The 18,742-nt window shown below is 40.7% G+C and overlaps 1 protein-coding gene across 2 annotated transcripts in view; it reads left to right on the top strand.

Annotated features, from left to right (window-relative positions):
- Positions 1–18,742, top strand: part of RCCD1 (RCC1 domain containing 1) — a 112,173-nt gene that overhangs the window by 58,183 nt on the left and 35,248 nt on the right. The gene's annotated exons all lie outside the window — the stretch shown is intronic.

An 18,742-nucleotide genomic window follows, 5' to 3' on the forward strand; every position in this document is an offset into this window, starting at 1 on the left:
TTTCTCAAGTAACCTATGGCAGGGACATCTCTTCTAGATAATGCGGTTGGTCGGCTCTCCCTGCCCCTTCGACAGTGTATAAGTGTTTGTAAAAGTCTCTGAAGGTGGTTGCTTTATCCCTTTGCGCCTGTGCCTCCTCCCCATCTCCCAACATGAAGCTAGGATTATACTCTCTCTCCTGTTTCACTCTTAGTTGTCGGGCTAGCCTCCTATTTTGTTACCCTGCACGTATGCCATGTAATGCAGGTGAAACATTGTAAACGCCGCTCTACTTGTATAACGGCCATGCAGTTTCCCTTTGAGTGCTGTAACTTTCCTTTGTGTTTGTAAGGAGGGGAATTCTTTGTGTTCCTGTTCCGCTAACTTCAGCTTGGTCTCTATGGCTTGGCGTTCCTTAGTTTTTTTGGTTGGTAAGGGTAGATGTCAGCGAAATACACTTCTCTCTAACAACCGCCTTAAAGGCATCCAAGTTAGTAGCCATATTGGTGTCACGGAATAACATGTCTCATGTAAGGGGGTGGAGAAGAATCCTCGTCATTCCGTGGAGGTACCCAGGAACCAATCTAAGTTGAGCTGTACTGGTGCATGGTGGGAAATAATTATGGGGTGTGATTCTGATGCCAGAACACTATCGGTAAGGGATTGACTTGTGAATATGTAGTCAAGGCATCAGTCACTGTGATGGGATTGAGAGAAAAAAGTATAGGCCCTAGTGTGTGCGTGTTCTTGTCTCCAAGTGTCAATTAGTCCCAATTCTAACATTGATTTTTTTCAAAGACTTACAAAAGTGAGCTGTGGGTGTACGTGTAGAGTTGGAGCTATCAACGTCTCAGTCCTGTGTCAAGTTAAAATATCCCTGTAAGATAATTTATATTTGCTCGAGACAGGACTGGACAAAAGTCACCTGTGTTGTATTGGGGGCATATATTGTTGCAATCATGCATAGGCAGCCTGTGATGTTGCCTTTCACCATCAGAAATCTCCCTTCCCTATCAGATCTGTGGGCAGTGGGTTGGAAAGCCAGACAAGCATGGAAAAAGAGGGACACCCCATTACGTTTCGTATGATGTGACGATCTAAACACGGTGGGATACCTTCTGTGTTGGAGTCTGCCTTCCTCACTGCACTTCAGATAGGTTTCCTGCAGAGCTACAATAGCTTATCTCGCATCAAGGAGATACCTCCATATCTTTTGCCTCTTGGAGGGGGAGTTAAGGCCTCTCACATTCCATGTTAACGTAATTAACACCATGTCTGTTTAGTAAATTTGTTCAGCCCCGCTTCTAACCTGTCCCCTGCCTCACCCATCCTCCCTCGTTCTCTCAAGACTCGCCAGGGAGACCAATCTGGACCTAAAGTGCAGTAGCTCAGATACCCTTGAAAAGGGCCACTCGTAGTAAACAGAAAGAATAAAGTGGGGAACCTAGTCCTGTTAATAGACTCTCAACAATACAACCAAACAACATCTCAGGCAAACTGGCAATACTTGCTTTAGCATTCTGGTTAGAAGATCATATGTATGGGGCTAAGGTCAAACCGCACAGCAGCGTATTACATAGAAGCAAAGTCATGACCCAGGAATGCCAGCAGTCCTTGCATATTGAGTTATTCACAAGTATCAGAAGGTGGATAGATCATCCCCCTGCTGCCCTCAACCCTATGCACTCTTTCCACCGTGATTTTAACCTGAGGATCATCTATGAGTTTGTTAAAGAGTCCTAGGACAAAATATTCAAGGTCCGGACCCCTCCGCACCTTCCACCAAGTCTCTAAAACACACATTATCCCGACTGGAGCGGTTTTCAAGTTCTTCGCACTTCAAAAGGGCCATGTGTAATTGGTCTTGTGTCTGAGTGTTGCAATCCTCCAGTTTCTCGAGGCGCAGTTCTATAGTCTTACATTGCATCTCCAGGTCTAAAGCCTGCTTCCCCACTGAATCCACATCCTGCTGTAGAGACGTGAGTCGCACGGTTAGGTCAGAGCACAGGGCTTCAAGAGAGCCAGCCATGTCTACTTTCAACTCTTCCTGAAGTTCTTTTTTTGAACTCCTGGAACAAGGCGAGCAAGTCGTCTTTTGTTAGTGCCATGTTCTGGCTGCTGTGGGTGGGTCTCTCCGGCCTCTCCTGAACAGAAGTATCTGGACACCCTCATATCTTGGGTCGTTTTGGGTGGTATGTGAGAGAGTCACTAGCTTCTTGTATGTCTAAGTACCTTATTGTTAAGGTTAGTGCTGGTTAGACCGGAACACCTTCAGACAGGTGGGCGCATGTTTCCTTGCACAAGCAGGTCAATCTAGAGCATGAAGCATTCTTTTATGCTTTTACTTTCCAGGGTTATTTAATATACATTTCCAGCTTCTGACACAAATTGATAAGCATTTTCTAGGTTAGTTTGCACAGACACGTGTGCTAATATAATAAGTGATCCTTGACCGACTGCAGGTATTATTTTAGAAGGTTGTCGTCTGGCTTGTGTCACAAGGGTGTCTTTAAGTCAGTCTTGTTTGTAAGCCAATGATATTAGGCACTATGGGTGGTATAGTTTAGTTTACTCTTTATAAATCTGTTACTTCATGTCCCAACTTTTGAAGTCCGGATGACTGAGAAACCGGGACTGGCCGAGAGTCCGCTCTATGATCTGGAGTCAGTTGCCAGGTTTTTTTGTTAGTGGAACTTACAGAGTGCCATGCAACACAATCAGACACCTCCCTCAAAAGGCATTTAATTGAAATCCTATAAGAAGTCTTGCACAAATGTGAACGAGAAGAGGGTGTTTTTACCGTTCATATTTTGTTTTACATTGTTTTAATCACAATAATGCTAAATATGATCTAAACTACATAACACTTCCCAAAAAGTTAATACTCTATTTTCTGTACGGTACAAGTACGAACAAATGCATAAAACAGCAAATGAGTAACAGTGGTGGCACAGGGGTGAGTGTTTGGGGAGGGGGGCGGTAGAGGGTGTAGGTTTAGACAAGTATGCTGCAAAACTAAGCTGTCCTTGCTGTGCAGCGTTGAACGAGTACCGTCAGCATTCCGCCTGCCCTGCAGAGGTAAGAGGATGTGCACCTGTTCTATTCTTATCACTTGAACAAAGATTCTTCATCGTAGAGCCATTATTGTGCTTCCTATTATCACAAGAAGCAACTCGCTGTTATATACTGTGCTAGGTATATACTGTGCTAATAATGCCGGGTTCCAAGTCTTTTACAATCCCATAAAGCGTGTCATGAGCACACCTCTCTTACAATCAAGTTTGTGCTGTCTGGAACTGCCTTTGGGACCCTTCATTTGATCTCAGTCAGCCTAAATACATTGATGTTGGCTCAACAAGCTAAAACGTAGAACAACAAAAAAAGTAATTATTAATCACACAGGCGAAACCTAATGCATTTACCAATGCTTGTTTCATCTGTTTCCTTGCCCACTTCAGACTGCGCAGGGAAAAGTCCGTTCCCACTTCCCATCAGGTGGGATCATTTTTAATGCTTCCGCCCCCACCCCGGGAACAGGCCTAAGGACTGATTATGGCCTTGACAGATGAGGTACTCCATCACAAACGTGACAGATATGCCACCCGCTGTTTTACTAGTTCCATAGGATATAATGGGACTTGTAATACGGTGGACAGGATATCCGTCACGTTTTTGTGACGGAGTATCCCATCCCCCCAGGTCGTAATCAGGCCCTTAGTGTTTGCTGTCACTTGTCAGGAGCTTTAAATTTGCTCCAGAGAGAGAGAACAAACACAGGTGGAGCCAGCCCTGGGGGAATGGGGTCGCCATGGACATTAAAGGCTCTCAGAGGGCCCCCCCTTTTATTTTTTCATGGTCACGCCCCGGGGGTAGCAGTCCCCAGGGCCAAAATCAGCCCTTCATCTAATTCTTTATGACCAGGCCCCGGGGTGGTAGTTCCTGAGGCCCAAATCAGCCCGGGAGCAGAGCTGCTCCCCTCTCTGGACATGGCCGACCCAGGAGGCATATGGAAAAGAAGCACAGGAGCACGCACTGTACAAGACTCCACTCTACGCTATTACACTGTATGCAACACCACTCTACGCCACTCCAGTCTACTTCAGTCCACTGTACGCTACTCCGCTGGGTGCTACTCCACTATACGCTATTCTACTCTATGCCATTCTACTACACGCTACTCTGCTCTACTCTGTTCCAATGTATGACCTCCACAACACTCCGCTGTACACTGTTCCAGTGTATGCCACTCCACTGTATGCTACTCCACTCTGCGCTACTCCACTTACTGCCACTGCAGTGTATGGCACTCCACTCTATACTATGTGTTTGGACCCCAATCCAATGTATACCACTCCATTGTATGTTGTTGCACTGTACCCCATGCCACTGGAGTCTACACCACTCCATTACACGCTACTCCTCGGTACGCTTCACCACTCCGCTCTATGCCACTCTACTCTATGCTGTTACATTGAACGCAGTCCACTCTATGCCATTCTACAGTATTGCACTGTAGGCAACTCCACTCTGTGCCTCTTCATTTTTATCCCACTCCACTATACACTACTCCAGTATATGTTATTCCACTCTATGCAATTTCACTGTATGCCACTCCACTCTTTGCTATCCACTGTGTGCCGCTCCACTTTATGCTACTCCACGCCACTCCAGTGTATGGCACACCACTCTAAGCCACTTAATTCTATGCTATTTTATTGGACTACACTCCAATGTACGTCACTCCACTGTATGATATTGCCTTATAACCCACGCCACTGTAGTCTACACCACTCCATTATACGCTACTCCACTATACACTGTGACACTCTATGCCACTCCACTGTTCAACACTCAACTCCTCTCAATTGCACTGTACACAACTCCACTCTACGCCAGTTCACTCTACGATATTGCACTGCATGCAGTTCCACTCCTCTTCAGTGTACTCCACTTCACTGTATGCCGCTCGCTATACGCTACTCCAGTATATACTATTCTGCTCTCCACCATTACATTGTATGCCACTCTTCTCTATACTTTTCCACTGTATGCTACACCACTCCAGTGTATGCCACTCCACTCTACCCCACCCCATCCTATGCCGTTCCATTGGATGTCACTCCACTGTATGCTATTACACTCTTCCCCCTTTCCAGTGTATGCTACTCCAGTCTAAACCAGTTCACTGTATGCTACTCCACTATACGCTATTCCAGTCTGTGCCACTCTACTGTACATCACTCCAAGCTGTTCCACTGTATGCCACTCCACTATACTCTTCTCCGCTCTACGCCACTTCAGAGTACACCACTTCACTCTAATCTGCTCCATTCTATGCTAGTTCATTGGACGCCACTCCACGCTACCCAACTTCACTATATGCTGTTTCACTCTACCCCATTCAACTGTAACTACTCCAGTTTACATCACTCCACTGTGCACTAATCTACGCTATTCTACTGTACCCCACTCCATTGCCGTCCACTCTATGCTATTCCACTCTACGCCATTTTGTTCTACACTGTCACACTGTATGCAACTTCAGTCTTTCCCCTCTACTGTATAGTATTCCATTCTACCCCACGACACTCTATACCACTCCACTGTATGCTGTTACATTCTACCCCAGAATATACCACTCAAGTCTAAATCACTCCATTGTACGCCACACCACTGTACGCACCTCCACTGTACGCTACTCCACTATACGCTATTACACTTTGCGGCACTCCACTATACAATATTACAGTCTGTGCCACTCCAGTTTACTCTACTTCAGTCTATGCTATTCCACTTTATTCCACTCCTCTCTACACTCCTCCACTCTATGCCACTCCAATGTACTCTCCTCCACTCTATATAATTCCAGCCAACAAAATTCTACTACACTCTATGCCACACTACTACACTCTACTACATTCTATCACCGTTCACTCCACTATCCAGATTTGCACTCAACTGTATGCCTGTATACTCTGTTATACATTTCTACACCACTCTTACAGTTTCCTACACTGTATGACACAGCATCCCATTCTACTGTATGCGATGCCACTCCAATTTATAACATTTTCCTTGACTCTATGCCCCTTCAATGTATGCCACCCTCTGTACGCTAATCCGCTGTATCCTACTCCACTCTATGCCACACCACTGTACACCGCTCCACCCTATGCTATTCCAATCTGTTCCATTCCTGTCTTGTACACTCGACTGTCCAGTATGCACTGTACACTGTACCACTGTATGCTACTCCACTTTACGGTAATCCACTCTAAGCCACTAGAGTGTATGCCACTCCACTCTATGTCGCTCTCCTTTCCTACACTCTGTGAAACACTACTCTGTAAAATCTACCACATTTCATGGCACTGTTCGACATTCTACTCCAATATATCCACATACATTCCTCTGTCCAACTCTTTGCCCCACTCTATTCCAGTACACTCCAATGTACAACACTCCGTTTCCACTATAGAAAACTTTTCTATATGGCACAACACTCCGCTCTACTGTATGAGACCTCACTCCAATTTATAATAGTTTACTACGCACGCTAAGCCAGTGTACTCTATATTATACAACAGTCCTTTCTACACAGCTCCACTGTTTCACACACTGCTGTATTCTCTGCAGCTCCACTCTACAATAATCAATTACACTGTATGTCTCTCTACTCTACTGTAGTCCACATCATATTCCAGTACTATACAACACCCTGCTACACTCTACTGAACAGCACTGTACTACATTGTAGGACATTTGACAACACGCTACTCCACTTCTTTCTAAGATACACCACTCTACTGGGCTATGACACTCCACTTGATGATACTCCACTCTGAAACTCTACTTCACCCTACTCCACTCTAAAACACTCTGCCCCACTCTGACAGTCTACGACCCCCACTCTACTGTTCGACATGCCATTCCACTTTACAACCTGCTGCTCTAGTCTACGATACTTGACTCTACTATATGACATCATACCACTACGCAATTTAACACTTTACTACACTGTACGATGCGCTACTACACTCTACTCCACTCAATTCAAATCTACAATACTCCATTTTTTTACAAAAGACTTTGCAAGACTGTCCTCCACCGTACTGTACGGCACTCCACATAACAGCTCTCCACGTACGACACAGCTGTAGGATTTCAAACACTTTTTTACTAAAAATTATAAAAAATTAAAAATAAATGAAAAAAACAAAGGTCAAAGATTAGTTATAGTTTGCTATTTTCCCTATGCAAACCAAGTTTGTTACACAAACTTTAAAAATTCTAAAGTAATAGCTATAACATTGATTTACGATGTATCCACCACCTTCAAATATTATAAACAGCAGACCTTGATACACAGTCTTTTCAGCTCGCTAACCAGACAGCACTAACTATAACTCAACACTCTACTGTGCACCGTGTTCTCACAAATAATGATACTCCACTGTACAACACTACACTGTACGAAACTCTCTGCCACTCTACTGCATGAAACTACACTCAACAACACTGAACTATTTGACACTTTTCTCCACTGAACTCCACTCTGTGCCACTACACAACACTGCTACACTGTCAATCCACTCGATGACACTTAACTCCACAGCCCTCCATTTCATGACACTCCAGTCAAAAATACTCCACTCTGCAACACTCAGCTTTACTGTTTAATACACCACTTTACTGTACAACACACTGCTCCACTCTACAATAATCCACAATATGACACACCACACCACTCCACTGTATAACTCTTTACTCCACAAAATGCTACGTCACTCCCCTCAGCCCCACTCTATTCATTTCTGCAGTACTCCACTCTACAAAACTAGGCTCTCTGACACTCTTTCACTGTACTGTACTACACTCCACTTTGCGCCACTCCAATCAGTGGCACTTCACACTGAGATTTGAAACACATTTTTTTTTTTTTTTAAACTATTACATGCGATAAAAAAAACAAAGATTAAGGGTAATTTATAGTTAGAAATATGCTATGTATTCTTTCTATATAAACCCAACTTAAAATACACAAACATAAAAAATTGTAAAGTTATAATTATAGCTTCAATTTATAGTTTACGCACCACCTTAAAATGACTGTCAGTCGCACAACTCTGAGCACTGTTTTGTCACCTCACTCGCCACGCTTCATGAAATGTAACTCATGCATTTTCCATGAACTGTTTATACCCTTGCACGCTACATCACTTATAGCATGTGAAATCATAGCATTCATAACAACACTTATAACTTCCCACATGACATTATTTGTCACAACACAGTGCATGGTAAAGTGGCGAGTTATAGTTACTGTTGTCTGGTTAGTGAGCTGAAAAGGGTGTGTAACAAGTTCCGCTACATATAATAGTTTAAGGTGTTGGATAAACTGGAAATTGAAGTTATAAGACCTGCCTCTTCAACTGAGCCTACCACACCATGCAAACACTTATATACCCTCGTGAGTGTTTAGCAGAGCTGTACAAATTGATTGAAGTTTATAATTTCAAAGTGTGTATGTAGTTTGAAACCTGGTTTGTATAGGGAAAATATGTTTTTCTAACTATAACGAAATGCCTAAGCTTTAAACTTCGGTTTTTTTCATTGCATATATTCATACACATATATATCTATATCTATCTATCTCTCTCTCTCTCTATATATATATATATACATATATATATATCTACACATCATGGCAATAAAATCAAAAAGCTAAAGAGCCATTATATTCAAGGAACAGGCCAGCACAACGCGAGGTCGAATTTTTGTTGGAGATGTGTAACCAAGAAATTAGGTTTCATTTTTTTCCCTTTTTTTTACATGTAATTATTAAATAGTACATATCATAAGTTTGGTAAGAATTTAGACAATTGGCATAAAGTGAGTTAATAGTTGCTGTGAAATTGTTTATTATTGTGATTTAGGAGGATAAATGCGAGTAGTTGCATTTTAAAAACGTTAAAGGTACTGTGATTGTATTTCAATATAGTTATATAATTAGATATATCTTATGATTAAGACAGCAACATGATGAATTAATAGATTGACTATTGTAAATGGTTTGTATATTAGGGAGTGTAAAGAATGTAGATGTAGCTTATTTAAAGATGGCCAAAGCGTTTGTTCTTTGTTAATCTTGGTTAGTCCTTTGTTTATGTTGTTTGAGAGAGAGAAAGTTATGGGTATTTAGGAAACTAATGAAATGCGGCACGTAATGAACCTGTGAATAAGGAGCGGAGGCTCCGAAATGCGTAAGATCTTGAAATAAACACGCTGGTGCTAAAGGAGTCGCGGTACGCTGTTTTTGATAGCGCTGCATTGTTTTGTGCGTTCGAGGCAACGTAAGTTTGGAATTTAGGAGGGCTTGCTACCCTGCGCCGCCCCGCCGCGATTTTGTGGCTGGAACTTAGCAAAGTTGGTTGGAGTTATATATAAATATTTGTGTGTGTGTATATATATATATATATATATATATATATATATATATATATATATATATATATATACACTCCTGCTTGCGGATGCCGGTGTGCTTCCAAATCGCTGGTGGTGCTCGGAATGGCGCTCCGCCTTCGCCCTTACATAAACACTTCTTCCTCGAATACAGAGAAAGCCAGCACTCCAGTTTGAGGATCATAGCTTAAATTAATTACAATTAATTCACTTCAGGACGCGTTTCGGCTATGTGGTTTTGGTTTTATCATCACATGTGCCAACTATTTAAATTGATTGTGCCACGGCGTTTCAAACAGTTGACAAAGGCTAACCACATAGCCGAAACGCGTCCTGAAGTGAATTAATTGTAATTAATTTAAGCTATGATCCTCAAACTGGAGTGCTGGCTTTCTCTGTATTCGAGGAAGAAGTGTTTATATATATATATATATATATATATATATATATATATGAACTTATATTTTGAAATTAATATAAAAATGGTTTGATTTTATTGGGCAGCTTAATATATAAATAATATGGATATATATCTATATAATTAAAAAAATATACAAACAATATTCAAACAATTAAAAATGTATCTATTAAGAACTTATAAAAAGAAATACCAAACATATATTAAGAAGAATATATCACACTTAATAAAAAAGAAAAGTATTACAATCCTAACAAATACATAAAAGTACAATCCTTTTTTGAAAACTGTATGAACAAAAAAATAATGAAATCCCAACAATCGAAAATGACACTAGCAAAAGTATTGGTCTTCAATAGAGTCCGATTTACTATTCTAATTATGACTGCTGTAACTCCCATTTAAATTACGGTATGGAACGTTCTGGACATTGGAGGGGTTAAATTTAGTACTTCTATTCCAACATAAGAAAATCAGGTGTTAGACATTGGAGAGGTAAGATTTACTATTTCCATTCCAGCGTAAGCAAAAACATAGAATGTATTGGACTTTAAAAAGGCTTAGAGATACCATTCCAATTTCTAATCTTTTTTTTTTATCATTTAAATACCTAACAAAAAAAATATTAAGCCGTATTTAGAATAAAACATCTATAATGTAAGATAAAATGTACTAATACAAAAATAATTTGACAAATTTAAAACAAAATAAATAAATGTAAAATCAATACACGTGCTTCCCTACTATGATTATAGTCTCAATAGAACAATATTCATAAAAATAAAATTGTTGGGATGCAATCCAGCAGTAGTGATTTAAGTGATGGTATGACTCCATATCTCAGTGAATGTAGACATAGATGACAAAAGACCTGCTAAACTCACAACAATGTTTCTTAACATGTAGTCAGCAGAGATATTTCATATGTATTTTGTTCAGTTCCTTGGAGCAATGGTCAGGGAATGTTTATTTAGGTTCTGAGCCATGTCTCGACATATCCATTTTGTTAATGACATGTCTGTGTCTGATATGTGACATCAGTGTGGACCACACATGTATCCTGTCATGGGTATGCTTGTTCAAATATATATGTTACAGGTGACATTGACTGAGCCTCCTTGAAGCATGTGGGTGTTATTTATTTTTGTACTTTTGACTGAAATTTCCATAACCTTTGTAGAAGTGACATCAGAGATACCTACCTACATACACACTCCAAAATGTACAACATTCCATTTGTTTCAGCACGTGCATAGAGACCAATCTACATCAGTGGCCGCTTTGCTGTTCAACACCTTTTCCACCCTCCTTCCTTTTTCTATTATTGAGTACCACATTGGTTGCATGGACATCATGTGTCACACCCACACTCCCACGGGATTTGAGGTGGGCATTGCCTCCCTGGACGTGTCTGTGGCCAGTAAGGCTGTTATATTGTACATGCTTTCAATGTTGTTAATTTGTGTTGGTTCCCAATTCCTTCTCCACAGCGTGTGTAGGCACCAGCACAATAGTGAGTTTAGATTGCCATTTTTCTTTATATTTCGAAATTGATGCTGGTGGCTTAATAGCCTTTGCATCACTTTACTTTTCAGTCACTGATCAGCCCATGCTTCACAGAGGCACCGAGAATGTCATGCAATGTCTTATGTATAACGATCTATGTAACTTCACTTGAACAGGCATTAATTCCCCCACAATAGCAGCACAGATAACAAAATAGATATTCTGTGAGAAATGTACATTCCATATCCACTTACCAAAATGGAACCCATCTCCATACAACCCGCTGTCAAACTGGTGATTGATGGTGGCATGCCGAAGATGTAAGACATATCCATTCCCAGGCTACTTGACCACAACATTGGTGAAGCAGTACCTTTCATTGCATGTGGCCTGCACTGTGCTGATGTAAGTGAACCTGTGATTCCGGCAAATATGAGTCATGGCTGCTGATGGGACCAAAAGGATGTGAGTGCACTCCACTGCATTTAGTACAGTGCCATCTTGTCAAAGCTGTCCTTCACCTGTACAGGCATATGTTTTGGGAAGTGTAGGTACTGGGGCATGATTTTTAAGATGGTGTCCAAGGCAGTTGGCAAGAATTCAGAGAAGGAACGCTGGGCAATGCTAGCCACTTTGCCATATGTGCTCTGAAATGACCCAGAGTCAATTAGATGGAGATCACTCAGGAGCTTGACATGAGCTGGTATGGCATGTGACCTGGCAGAGGTGGGCGTCAAGTCCAGTTTGGGCCAAAACGCATTAACAAAATCCTCGTTAATTATGTAAAACTTGATGATATCCCCATCTCTCTGGTCAAGGAGTGTGACCTTCTGCATGAAGATCCTTTCCTTTTTCTTCCTTCTTCTTCTTCTTCTGGCAAATTGAATAGGTGCTAACTGTGTTATGGGATAGCAGATCCTGTGGTTGTTTCCTAGTGCTGCAAATGTGTTTTTTTCTCCTTCCTATAGTGCTTATGTCAGAGAAGGTTAGCCCTGAAATTTGCTCCTGCTCTAATTTTGTACTATTTCTTCAAGCAGTTTGGCCTTGTTGCTTACTTTGCATGACTTTACCTGAGGGTAGTAGGTTGCTTTGCCTGCGTTTTGCCAAATGTTAGTGCTGGTTCTCCCTCGACACCCGACCTTGCATATGTTAAACACAGTCTTAACTTTGTACTGTCTTTTTGACCTGTGCAGATGTGGGGGCAGGGAAACCTTAAGTTCTTACTTTCCAAGAAGACACCTTAGTAGTACGCCCATAAGTGGATGGGTCGAGGATTGGTGTTAAACTTATATTTCACGAGGCAATGTGTCCCAAGACAAGGCAACACACAACATATCAAAAATACAGTTCAGTAAGTGAGTTCTTGGGCAGAATTAAAAAATGTAAAAAAAAAAGACTTGTTAAAAAATTCAAAGCGTACAATACTAAAATCATAAGTGATCATTTCCATGAAGGCTCTTAGTATTAGGGCAATACAAAATAATTAACAAAAACAGACAAATGTTGTGACCCAAATGAGCAGCAAAATCAGTAAGGAATCGGACAGCATCCCTGGTAGCATTGGAAAGGTCTCAGTAAGGTTCTGGCTGACAGCCATATTGAGGGTTTATATATAAAATGTTCTGATAAAACATAACTAAAACTGCAAATTCATCATGGCCTGCGCAAAAGAATTACATTTTCTGCAAATCAGAGCATGGGTTTATTAAATATTTTGTTGCCTTACCATCTACGCACGATTCCACTACATGAACATTGATTCAGCCCTTCCATGCTAATGTCACCCAGAGAGGGCAGGACAAACTAGTTACAAAAACAACAGTTAACTATTGTGAATTAATGAAGTACAGTGGGCTAGAAAAAATACCTTAAATGATTGCAATTTTACTGAACCATTATGGAAAGGTTTTCTTTAAGAAGATATTCAATGGGAATGAACAGACATAACTGTGCTTGACTGTGCAGCAGAAATAATAAACAGTGAGCCTAACTGAGGCCTAGTTAGCATAAGCCAAGAAAAGGCACTTTAACATATCATAGTAAAATAATTCCAAACAACAGTAGCATCAGATAAGTGCCACTTCTAAATTCCAGTGTAAGTTCATATCCTGCACAACATTAATAATGAACAATTTTACAAATGTACCAAACTCCCACACATCAATAAATCAACCTCTCTCGTTGGCTTGGTTTTGTGTGAAAATAGCCCAGCCAAATGCCTTAGTAAATCTGGCCTTTGGTCTTATACCTAGCTGATGCATCCAACTTAAAGGCCGACTGTTTGTAAATCAAGAAGACAGAAGTGAGGTGAGTGAATCAAATGAGAAATTTAGAGACAATGGCCTGCATCAACAAAACTCTACACTAATCGGTTTTGAACAGATGCATGGAACTGTTCATGTCATTCTGCAGATCACCAAAGGTCACAAGCGTCAAGTCCGCAGACGTACGTGTGTGTGTGTGTAATTAATAGATAACGAGAGAGACCACATTAACATAATAGCAATTGAAACAAAATTCGTATGATGTAGAGAAGTAAAGTTATTCAAGTGTTTTATTTAGGCCACATGTCTATATAAAACTCCATCTTGAAGAAGATGGCTGCTATTTCTGTCATTCACCCCCTGCTCGCATCTTCTCCCCACAAGCTCAGAGAAGCTGACGTGTAAGTATTTGTTTCCACTTTTATAATTAATTACACTGCTTTCGATTAACTTTTCCTATTCACTATGACTTGTAACATTTTTCAAGGTCCTTCCGCCGTGATCACTGGTCTATTCATTCACTTAAATTCTTATTGCTAAAAGTTTCAGAATTGTTTGAACATCTCCGGATGACATTAACACAGAGGGTGTTAAATTATAATTTAATTAAATGAGTTGGTGCTTATATGTCCTATGTGTTAAGGTAATGGTGCTTATTATTCTTGTGTTCTGATTTGTCATAGAAATTATAGTTTTGCTCACACCTTGATGATCGTGCTAAATTGCTCATATTCTGTGCGAGAATTTTGTATAAACCCTACCCCCCCCTCCCCCCTCCCCCCCGCCACGATTTTGGAAGTGAGCCAGAGATTTCTTTTTAGTTTTCATTGACGCTACTAGGGATGCTGGCCGACCATTTACTAATTTTGCTGCTTATTTGGGACTTAGAATAATTTCTGATTTGCTTCTGAAAGCTTTCATGGCATTTATCCGGGAACGTTCATATGTGAATATTTTTATTAAAACCCTGTAACTTTTCGTTGATCATGGACTCAATTATTGAGTGATTCCATTACTTTTGCAATTGTTTTACTCTGCTAATTTGATGTTCATGCAGTGCCTTAACGAGCTCACTAATCTGTGGTAGAACCCTTTGATGTAAATTTTGGGTTGCCTACATTTTTGGCTATGGTTTTGCACACACAACAGCACCCTCAAAAATAGATTTACCTTAACACATTTTAATGGGGGATAGAAGCATTTACATATTATTAGCTCACAGCAAGCTTGCAAAGCTCAACTTGTTACCTAGTAGTGTAAAGTTGGGATTGGACAACTCAGACTTTCATCCTTCTTAGCTTGACTGTGGGTACCAGTGAATTATGCCTAAAACATACATCTAGGTAATTCAGCTTCTTATTGTTAACAGTGCTTATAGATTTGGGCATTTAACACAGTGATGACGTAAGTTGCTACGAATCAGTAAAATTAGGTGGATTAAGAGGAAGCTACACTATTTATGTATTTTAGTGCTTTCATTCTGAACAATGTACAGTAATAACTGGTACAAAAGTAAGAACAAGAGTCATGCAAAGCAAAGGATTAAGATGGATTAGGTCAGCCAAAAGAGGTATTTTCAGCAGTTGTTTAAATATAGAGAACGTAGGAGCAGATCTCACATAAAAAGGTAGCTCAGGACATATCCATCCATACAGGAAGAAGCAGCCATAGACCAGTTTTGGCCTACTTAGGCCACCTCTGTGAGCTCATGCTTTAGTAATGCGACACAATAAGCCCATACCAACGTGGGTCCCATGTGCATTGTGCCTCAGTAATCAAGCTGTACCACCATGATGAGGCCTAAATAGTCACAGCTGGTCTAGAGTTGTTTGTGATCCCATCTGGGAGGACCTTGTCTGTCAGTTTGGGTTGCACTGTTCCTACTGAAGCAGTTTATGGCTGATTTGCCCATGCCTGGCTCTGTCTAGATCGCCACAGTAGACAAAAAAATCTGGAAAAGTTAAAAAAAATCTGGAATGCATCTTCAAGTAATTTGCAATGGCTGAGATTAATCCACGAGTTCCACCCATCATCTTTTTGTTTTCTTCATATGAAACATGGAGGCAGAAAAGAAAATGTGTAAGTCATCAGCGTACAAGTGAGAAATTAAGGTAAAAGAAGGAATAAGGAAGGATAGATGAATGGTATAAAGAGAGTGGTAAATGACTGAGAACCAACCTCTGCAGTACACTAAGTGAACAGTGCAATGTGGAGACACTAAACCCTTCCAAGAAACTGTAAAAGAAACAATCAGATGAGTAAGAGCAAAACCTGATAGAAAGGTCACAGAATGTAGCAGAATGTGAATCCTCCTGACTGTAAGTGTCCCCTGGCCTTCAAGCGCTAGCAACGATCGCTGTATTGCCGCTCAAGCTTTTTATTGTACTCCTGTGTTTGTTTTCACTTCATCGAGTTAGTTAAAATATATATTTGTTGTCTTCTAAGTATTTTGGTCTTTTGTCAGAGTGATTAAAGAGGTGGTAGATCCTTGAGTCAAAAGAGAAATGTTTCTGCTTTGGAGATTGAAGGGAACATCAAGCGATATTTAGCTTTTGACCTATGAACTACTTGTTTATTTTTCTCGTACCCTATGCCTCATTACCTCTACATTACTTGTAATCACAACAAACCTACTTTTATTTTTATTCACTTAGACCTTTATGTTGTTTTTGACACTGTAGTTCAGTCAGTTCTCACTGACATCTCTTCTCAGTCGCATTGTGTGTAGCATAACATTCACTTCACACACAGGCGGGGGGTCTGAGTGTTTGTAAATCAGGTTTTTTACTTGTGCTGTTCATTATTACACCTTTAAAATGTGCTTTACTTTGATATGAATATTATCCCTTTAATTGTAGTACCATCTTTGCACATATTCTGCACTCCATTTCAGCTTCCTCGGTAAGAAGCACCTCTCCGTATTAAAAATATAAAAGAATACTCATTCTGAGCTCATTTCTGAGCCCCTCGAGCTGTGGTGGTTAAGGGAACTAGGATAGCAAGAGGTGCAGTTATTTGCTCAATTTCAGACAGTGTCGTAAAATAGGGTACTAGGATCAGAACCCAGGTGAGTCTGCAGCCAGGTCTGTTTAGTTGCTAGACCACCCGTCCTCCCAGGTATAGGCTCCCGGGCCTATTGGGAGAGGAGGCCTTTTCTCAGCAGGCAGGCATTTGTAAATAGCTGCTAGACATGGCCAGCCCTGTCGCACGCTCTTGCTTAAGCATTGATTTTGACTTTTTAACATGATCCAGTAAACCTTTCGCTAAACATCTTGGAACCTGGCCTCTCTTTGCTCTCGTAGGAGCTACGGCTGTCAGATGGCTGTGATAGTTCTACAGTATTTGTCATTTATATGTCTTTCATGTATTTGACTATGGATTTTATTCGAAATGACCATAAACGTTGATATTTACTCACATGGCGGTCTATCCCAGGGAAGGCTGTCATGTGCAGGGGTTGTGGTAGTTGGGAAGAATCCTTTGAACAGGTGGGCTTCCTGGGTCCATCCCTGCTTAAGGAGTGTAGATGCCTGTTGCGGAATATGTGGAATGAATTAGGGGTCAGCTTCTGTCGGCAGGCTGTTGTTATGTCCTTGAATCCTGTGAACACAGTGCTGAATGTTCTGTTGATTAAATTCATTAAGGCTGCAGGCCAGGTTCATCAAGGGCACTGCAAAAAGTGATTAATGGTATGCGAAAACCATCTTCAACTCTTGCTCCTTTGGGTTCTGAACCAATGTTTCACACTTTTTAACCTCGCTCTATGATTTTTAATATTTTGTTGGCTGTCATCCTATGGTTGAACAACCAATGCACCGAAGCACTTTAAGGGCTCAGACAGTTGTTGGTTTTATATTAAAGGGGTGGGTTTCTGGTTTGTAGGGAGAACCGGAAGCAATCTTAAATATAATTATGTGCAATGTTATATCTTTTAGTTGGATCCCCTGCTATTATGGGAATGTCCCTAATTTGATTTTAATGTATTTAAATTAATTAAGTATTTTATAATGTATTCTACAACTTATTTTAACAACGTTTTTCACTGGTAGCCTGGGGTTTTCAACTTGTGCATTGTATCATTCGATTGCTCTTGTTTTAAATTATAATGGATTTTAATATCTGTACAGGAAACTATTATTATCGTTATTGTGTCCACTAACTTTGACATCCCGGTCCAGTTAGTGTTTGAAGCGCCTGTAATCACAATTAATTGGCTTAAACTGGCTAAGACATAAAATATTCCCAATGTCAGGGAAACGAAAAAAACTAAAGTGACTGTAATCTGATTAAAGATTTATCATTTCATGAAAATTTACCAAGGACAATTTAGTTATAGGATTGCTTTTCATAATAAACACTACAACCTTTGCAAAACCCAAATTAATAATTAATTTATATTTATCCATAACAGGCAGTCCCCTTACCAACGCCTTTGCACTTGGGATGTGAGCTAGAAGTTAGGGGTGTGGTTTGGGCTACTTAAGCCCTCTCCCTATTCCTCACTCGGTGTTGGGCTGCCTTCAAGTGTTCTGTTGTCAATCCCGCTTTTCCTGCCCACCAAATCCTTTTGTGATGTATTTAAGGAATGTTGGACGAGGAAGGTTTCCATACTACCCATTCATGCCAGCTTGGTATGTGGATGTACAGGTTCCTTTTCCAAAAATGTTAAATGTTCTAGGCAGATGCTGTGGCAGCATGTAATGATATGTGGATGTGTTGTCCCTTATAAACTGAAAATGTTATTCACTGTTTTTATCTTCGGACGCTTTGTTAGGGACATTTAAATGCAACCAGAACTTCTTATCTCATGTTTGTGTATTAATTCCGCTTGGACCTCTCTGTGCCAGCTGTGCATGTTTGGAGAGACACAGACAGGAGCTGGAGGGAAAGACAGATGGCACGAGAGAGAAGCAAATGAAGTGGAACAGAAGTGAATGAGGAGGCTGGAGGGAAAGACAGTTGTGGCAGCAGGGAACGAGGAATGGGGCTGAAGGAAAGAACTGCGAAGGGAATTATGAAAGGTGACTACCGAGGGAAATTGGAGAAGAGCACTCAGAGGAATGGGGAGAACATCTAAGGATTGGGATGAGAGAAACCTCGAGAGGGGAGG

The sequence above is a fragment of the Pleurodeles waltl genome, chromosome 3_1, assembly GCF_031143425.1.
Source record: "Pleurodeles waltl isolate 20211129_DDA chromosome 3_1, aPleWal1.hap1.20221129, whole genome shotgun sequence".
Lineage (NCBI taxonomy): Eukaryota > Metazoa > Chordata > Amphibia > Caudata > Salamandridae > Pleurodeles > Pleurodeles waltl.